This window comes from Hordeum vulgare, chromosome 1H (assembly GCF_904849725.1).
Source record: "Hordeum vulgare subsp. vulgare chromosome 1H, MorexV3_pseudomolecules_assembly, whole genome shotgun sequence".
In the NCBI taxonomy this organism is placed as follows: domain Eukaryota; kingdom Viridiplantae; phylum Streptophyta; class Magnoliopsida; order Poales; family Poaceae; genus Hordeum; species Hordeum vulgare.
The window spans coordinates 477,104,781-477,111,253 of record NC_058518.1 but is presented as its reverse complement, the minus strand read 5'-3'; positions in this window follow the sequence as shown (position 1 = coordinate 477,111,253).

Here is a 6,473-nt window from a genome sequence, read left to right as displayed (position 1 = left end):
CGGCATTCTCCCTCTTCATGTAAACATTGCAAAATAAGAGAGAAAAGACATAAGTATTGTACCGTGAAGAGAAATAACAGCCCAAAAAGCAATAAATATCAACATCAAAACATGATGCAAAATGGACGTATCAGTCATCTTGCTTAAGGCGTTACTCTGTTTGTTATGAACTCAATACACTACATGCATGCTGGATAGCGGTCGACGTGTGGAGTAATAGTAGTAGATGCAGAAAGTATCGGTCTACTTGTCTCGGACGTGATGCCTATATGTATGATCATTGCCTTAGATATCATCATGACTTTGCGCGATTCTATCAATTGCTCGACAGTAATTCGTTCACCCACCGTAATACTTGCTATCATGAGATTACATTGTTGCACTTTTCGCCTTCATATCTCACCTTACAAATAATCGTGAAGGGATTGACAACCCCTTTATAGCGTTGGGTGCAAGTTTGTTTGTTTTTGCGCAGGAACATTGGTGCCTCATCTTGATACTCCTACTGGATTGATACCTTGGTTCTCAAACTGAGGGAAATACTTATCGCTAGTGTGCTGCATCACCCTTTCCTCTTCAAGGGAAAAACCAACGCAAGCTCGAGAAGTAGCAGTGGGCCTGGAGACGGTGTTGGCCCTCTCTGTGGCTGGCGAAGTAACCATCCCGGAGCTCGAGCAGGTGGACGCTGTGAAGGAGGAGGTGGTGAAGGAGTTTCCCCTTGCCGCGTGAAACCCGCAGCTGTTGGGCTAATAGTGGAGCTGGACGACCACGACGCCGAAGATGGCCGACGCACTGGATGTCGGCCCATGGCACCCATGCCACAGCAGTCACCGGCGCAGGAGCAGGAGTCACGGGAGGAGGTGGTGCAGGCACCACCAACGCCTCCGGTATGGCAGGTGTCGTCGGTCGAACTTTGACAGCCTCCTCCGTACGTCGACCTCTTCAGCGACAATGACGAGTAGGACGGTGCTCCTGAAGACGATGGTGGCCTCATCGGCGAGTGTGGCCTCTTCTATCTTAATTTCATGTCTTTTACTTTTATAAGCTTAAGTAAAAACTGTCAAACGTGGCTATTATGGATATGTGGTTTATTGTTTATATTATGTGTTTTTATTATTTACAACGTTTATTTTAGATTTTTTGGGACCAAATTTTTAGTCCGGAAACGTTCATAATTTAAGACAAGTCACACTGATTGGACATGCCCACTATTGAAAGGGAATAATGGGATTGGTGGAATAGTTGTTATATTGCTTGAGCCTCATGGGCATATATATAGGAGTGCATGGTCATCTTGGAGTACAAGTCAAGGCAGGAACAAATCCTAGTCTATCTATGTTTCCTAAACAATCACGTAACTCAACATCCCCCCCGAAGTCACAACGGTAGCGACGTAGACGGTGAGACTGGAGAAGAATTTGAAGGTAAGCTGACGGTTATCCCCCACACAATTGTAACGGTCTATGCATCACGGAGGTTGTGGCTGGAGTGGGAACCGACGAGGTTGCTCAACCAAGGTGGTAGCCCTTTGTGCGTTTGTCGAGGTAGCCGAGAGCGTAGCATGGTCTAGCTGTGGACGAGGTAGCCGTGCTAAGAATGCCATTGTCGATGTCGAGTCGGGGTAGCCAGTGTCGAGGAAGTTACCGTGAAGTTGCGGGCGCAAGGAGGCGCCGAGTCAGTCATGGGCGCGGTGGTATGGAAGTAGTGATGCACTGGGAAGGAGACGTAGTTGACGACGCGTCGTGTCGGGTTTGCCAAGCCCAGGAACACCTCGTGGACGAAGGCACGCATCGGTGTTGCCAGCACCGCGCATGCATAGATGGACGAAGCCAATGTTGACGATGCGTAGCTCCACGCTTGCTAGGCCTGGGAACACACCGGGGACGAAGGCACACGTTGGTGTTGCCAGCACCGGGTATGAGTAGACGGGGACCTGCACAGAACTTGTACGCCATGTCGAGGATCCTAGCAGAGAAGGACTCGACGGCGGTTGCAGTGCAAATCGGCGGGGGGCGATGTTGCCCACGATGGTCGGAGTAGACGAAGTGGTCGGGGAAGACGATGACGATGCTGACGATGAGCTGGTGGTGGACGGATATGAAGAAGGTGGACTGGCGACGCGACTCGGGTGAGCGAGCTGCAGCGGCATGATATGTCTCCAACGTATCTATAATTTTTGATTGTTCCATAATATTATCTATTTTAGATGTTTTATATGCATTTATATGCTGTTTTATACTCCCTCCGTTCCTAAATATAAGGTATATTAGTTTTTCAAAAAGTCAACCGTTGTCTACGTTTGACCAACATTATAAATATATATATAAATATTTACAATTCCTAATATATTTAATATAAAAAAATATTTCAGGGTGAATCTAGTGATAATGATTTCGTATTTTAGATATTGATATTTTTGTCAATAAACTTGGTCAAAGTTTCATTTTTTTTATTTTTGAAAAACTAATACACCTTATATCTAGAAACGGAGGGAGTAATATTTTTGGGACTAACCTATTAATCTAGAGCATAGTGCCAGTTTTTGTTTTTTCCACATTTTTTAGTATTGCAGATAAGGAATGTTAAAGAGAGTCCAAACGAAACAAATATCCGGAAAGATTTTTCTTTGACCAGAAGACACCCAAGAGACTTGGAGTAGGGGGCAGCGCATCTGTTGGGATGCCACAAGCCTGTAGGGCGCGCCCTGGGGGGTGGTCGCGCCCCCCGGATTGTGGGCCACCTCCAAGTCTCCTAACCCTATTCTTTGGCCTATAAATTCTCAAATATTCTCGTATCGCCAAAGTGTGCAACGAAAATACTTTTACGCCGCCGGGAGCCTCTGTTCCCGAGAGATCCAATCTGGGAGCCTGTTCCGGTAATCTGCGGGAGAGGGAATTGATCACGGAGGACATCTACATCAACTCCATTGCCCCTCCGATGATGTGTGAGTAGTTCACCACAGACCTACGGGTCCATAGCTAGTAGCTAGATGGCTTCTTCTCTCTCTTTGATCTTCACTACCATGTTCTTCATGATCTTCATGGAGATCTATCCGATGTAATACTCTTTTGCGGTGTGTTCGTCGACATCCGATGAATCATGAATTTATGTTCAGATTATCCATGAATATTATTTGAGTCTCTTCTGAATTCTTATATGCATGATTTCATATCTTTGCAAGTCTCTTCGAATTATTGGTTTGATTTGGCCAACTAGATTGGTAATTCTTGCAATGAGAGAAGTGCTTAGTTTTGGGTTCAATCTTGTGGTGTCCTCACTCAGTGACAATAGGGGTAGCGAGGCACGTATTGTATTGTTGCCATCAAGGGTAAAAATATGTGGTTTTCATCATATTGCTTGAGTTTATCCCCTACATCATGTCATCTTACTTAATGCGTTACTTTGTTCTTCATGAACATAATACTCTAGATGCAGGCAGAAGTCGTCGATGTGTGGAGTAATAGTAGTAGATGCATAATCGTTTCGGTCTGCTTGACACAGATGTGATGTCTATATGCATAATCATTGCCTTGGATATCTTCAGAATTATTTTCTTTTCTATCAATTGCTCGACAGTAATTTGTTCACCCACCGTATTTTTTTCATTTATGAGAGAAGCCTCTAGTGAAACCTATGGCCCCCGGGTCAATTTTCCTTATTATATTTTCAGATCTATAAACCAAAAATAGAAAAAATACTTTGCTACAATTTATTTACTTTAGTTTTATTTCCAAATCTATCAATATTTTATATCTATCTCTATCAGATCTCATCTTGCAAATAACACTAAAGGGATTGACAACCCCTTTATAGCGTTTGGTGCAAGTGTTTGATTATTTGTGTAGGTACTACTATTGGAGCCTTGCTTGTTCCTCCTACTGGATTGATACCTCGGTTCTCAACAAACTGAGGGAAATACTTATCTACTTCGCTGCATCACCCTTTCCTCTTCAAGGGAAAACCAACGCAAGCTCAAGAGGTAGCAAAAAGGATTTATGGCGCCGTTGTCGGGGAGGATACATAGCAAGATCAAGCCTACCAAGTTCCCATCACAAACTCATCTCTTGAATTTACTTTATTTTCCATTTGCCTCTCGTTTTCCTCACCCGCACTTCTAAACGTTTTTCAAAAAATACCAAAAAGATTGGCCATTTTATTCGCCTTTTTCTCGCCGGATCTCTTTTTGTCTACTTGTGCTACTGCTACTGCGACAACAGACCTTCCCTGGTATGGCGTCAGGAATCCTGCTGCTACGGCTACGCCTTTAGGGACTTCCTTGGCAAATATGCAAAGGATCTCCCCGCGGCCTTGGAGCCTTGCGTTGGTGTTCCATTGAAGAGGAAAGGGTGATGTAGCAAAGCGGCGGTAAGTATTTCCCTCAGTTTTGAGAACCAAGGTATCGAACCAATGGAAGATCTCGTCAAGTCTCAAGTACCTGCACAAACACAAAGAGCTTGCACCCAACGCTATGAAGGGGTTGTAAATCCCTTATAGATTGTTTGCAAAGTGAGAACTGAAAGTAACAAAGTAAACAATCAAAGTAAAAGTGAAAGTGGAAACGATAGTTGTGAATAGACCCGGGGGCCGTAGTGTTCACTACTGGCTTCTCTCATGAAAGCAAGTAGACGGTGGGTGAATGAATTACTGTCGAGCAATTGATAGAACCGCACAAAGGCGTGACGTTATCTAAGGCAATGATTATATCTATAGGCATCACGTCCAAAACAAGTAGACCGATACTTTCTGCATCTACTACTATTACTCCACACGTCGACCGCAATCCAGCATGCATCTAGTGTATTAAATCCAAAAGAACAGAGTAACGCCTTAAGCAAGATGACATGATGTGGATGGACAATCTCATATCTACGATAAAAGCCCATCTTGTTACCCTTGATGGCAACAACACGATGTGTGCCTTGCTGCCCCTTCTGTCACTGGGAAAGGTCACCACACGGTATGAACCCAAAACCAAGCACTTCTCCCATTGCAAGAATCATAGATCTAGTTGGCCAAACAAAACTCAAGACTCGGAGAGACTTACAAGGATATCAAATCATGCATATAAGAAATCAGCAAAGACTCAAATATAATTCATAGATAATCTAATCACAAATCCACAATTCATCAGATCTCAACAAACACACCGCCAAAGAGGATTACATCGGATAGATCTGCATGAAGATCATGGAGAACTTTGTATTGAAGATCCAAGAGAGAGAAGAAGCCATCTAGCTACTAACTACAGACCCGTAGGTCTAAAGTGAAGTACTCATGAGTCATTGGAGAGGCGATGATGTTGATGTAGAAGCCCTCCAACTCCAAAGTCCCCTCCGGCAGGGCACCGAGATGGGTCTTAAGATGAGATCTCGCGGAAACGGAAGCTTGCGGCGGCGGAAATGTGTTTTCGTAGATGCCCTGATTTTTTCTGGATTTTTATGGAATTTATAGGCCAAAGACCTAGGGAAGGGGAGCGCTAGGGGGGCACAAGCTTGGTTGCCGCGACCTCCCCCTGACCGCGGCAACAGGGCTTGTGAGCCCCCTATGGGCCCACTGCCTTGGCCCTCAAGCCTCCCGATCTTCTTCCCTTCTGGAAAAAATTATTTCGGGGATTTTATTCCATTTGGACTCCGTTCCAAAATCAGATCTGAAAAGAGTCAAAAACACAGAAAAAATAGGAACTCGCACTTGGCACTGAATTAATAAGTTAGTCCCAAAAAAGATATAAAAAGTAAACAAAACATCCAAAGTTGACAAGATAACAGCGTGAAACCATCAAAAATTATAGATACGTTTGAGACGTATCAAGCATCCCCAAGCTTAACTCCTGCTCGTCCTCGAGTAGGGAAGTGATAAAGAATGAATTTTTTATGCTTTCATGATACCTAGCATAGATGTCCTTTGTAACTCCTCTTATGTGACGTGAATGTTCAGATCCATTAGATTCAAAACAATAGTTTGCTATTGACGTGGAGACAATAATAATTCAAGCAAACTAGCAAGGCAATCATGAACTTTCAAAATAACAAGGCCAAAAGAAAGTTATCCCTACAAATTCATATAGTCTGGCTATGCTCTATCATCATAGCACAATGAATTTAAATCATGCACAACCCCGGTATTGTCCAAGTAATTGTTTTCACACCTTTACTTTCTCAAACGTTTTCAACTCTCACGCAATACATGAGCGTGAGCCATGGTTTTAGCACTATAAGTGGTGTGGAGTGTGGTGGAGGTTGCAAGACAAACAAGGAGAAGATGGTCACATTGACTAGGCATATCAATGAGCTATGGAGATGCTCGTCAATAGATATCAACATGAATGAGTAGGGATTGCCATACAAATGATGCACTAGATCTAAGAGTATGTGAAAGCTCTTAAAGAAAACTAGTGGGTGTGCATCCAACTTGCTTGCTCACGAAGACCTAAGGTAAATTTGAGGAAGCCTATCATTGGAATATACAAGCCAAGT